This window comes from Schistocerca gregaria, unplaced genomic scaffold, assembly GCF_023897955.1.
Source record: "Schistocerca gregaria isolate iqSchGreg1 unplaced genomic scaffold, iqSchGreg1.2 ptg001280l, whole genome shotgun sequence".
Classification (NCBI taxonomy): domain Eukaryota; kingdom Metazoa; phylum Arthropoda; class Insecta; order Orthoptera; family Acrididae; genus Schistocerca; species Schistocerca gregaria.
In genome coordinates, this window is record NW_026062592.1 from 30,001 (window position 1) to 31,701 (window position 1,701).

Sequence of the window (1,701 nt, forward strand, 5' to 3'; positions counted from 1 at the left end):
CGTACTTTCTACACAGTCCCGCTAACCACTGGAAGGGTGTACCGCTACAGAACGAATATCGCCCTCCCCTCCTGCCCTTCCAAGCTGGTCGGTCAGGCGTTTGTTTGTGAAATGAGCCTTGCAGCTGTTCAGTTGCATTCGGTTGTCGATGCAGTCAGTGTACGTTGTGGTACGGCCTGTGTGGACTGTCCGCTGATGTACGCGTAACCCACACTGATCATCCGTCGTTACGTACTGAGTGACATAATGTGGCACATGCTTGACCGTACACCGGCTGCGCCCTACAATGGCGAATCATAAGGGCCATATGTTGTGCACGATGCTACTTGTCTCGTCTCCCCATTACAGCGAGATTGCACTGTTGTACGCCGTACAGACATGTGGTAGGTAGGTACGGACGAAAGTATTGCATGTTGGCCCCCCCCCCCCCCCCCTCCTCCCTCTGCCGGGAATCAGCGTGAGCCGTCTGTTGATGTAGCGACGAGGGTTTTCCTATTTAATCGTATTGCCCCACACAACATGATAGCACGGTGGACCGCGTTCCACATCTGCGACATGCTACAGAGGCCGGTTGACAGTCGACCGCGCAAGGGACATTGCACACGTGCGCGGACCATCTTCCACGTGTTCTCTCGTGTACATGCCGCAGTGTGTATGTGGGCTGATGTAGCGTGTCGTGACACATAACATGCAGGCATGCCAGAATCGTAGATTTCGCAAATGTAGATTGACGTATACGTTTGCTGCCAAAGATCCGCAAATGAACTGGAAATCAGTTGTTGAGCGGTTGTTCGCGCTGCAGGTGCATCGGTGATAGCGACGATCGGTACATCTATGAACCGGTTGTTTCGGCGGTACCCGCCATGCCCCCGAACCTGAGTTGGCCATGTGGGTATGAAGCGATACGAGGCTGTGGCTTGGCGGGACAGTCCCCGGCCGGTGAGGGGGGGCCGCCCGGCGTGCTGGCCGCGCGCTGCGTGAGCGCACGCACTACAGCCGGCTGGTGGGGGGCGCCCAGTGGCAGGAGCGCCGGCCGACGGGCCCGGCTGGCGTCCCAGCTATGCGCCGGCGCACCCTGCGCGCGGCGCCAGGCGGCCAAAGTGGGTTCTGCCGAGCCCGGTGCGAAGCGCGGTGGACATCTGCAGTGTGCTGGTCCGATTGCGGACTGTGTGCGTTGAGGATGCGCCGCCGCCCGGCACTCGGCGTCGCGACGCCGTCTGCTGCTCGGTCGCCCCCAGCGGTTCTCGCAGGTGGTTTGTATCGCAGCTCTGCGGACGTGTTGGCGCGTGCGCTGTGCTGGGAGAGTTCGCTTCTGCACCCAAGTGGGGCTTTGCCCTTCTGTGGCGCTGGCGTTGGAGCTGCCGGTCACCGTAGGTGGCGCGTGTTGTTTCCCGCCGGCAATGCCACGACAGCACGCTCCCGGGCCTCTGTCGGCAGCGGCAAGCTCAGTTGGGAGCACGGGTGTTCGCACTGAAAGCGTCTACTCGCCCATCTCCGGGCGATTGCGCCTCTCTCGAACCCGACCAAGTACTTAGGACGGCGCTGCGCGCCGCCGGGACCTGAGAGGGTTTCGAGGTGTATCGTGCAGGGGAGCTCAGCCTCCTCCTGTTTGCAGAATAATTGAGCGGACGCTTGCGTGTTCGCGCGGGCCCTCGGGACACACTCCCGGGCGGCCGGCTGCTCAGCTCTCGTTGACGCAGC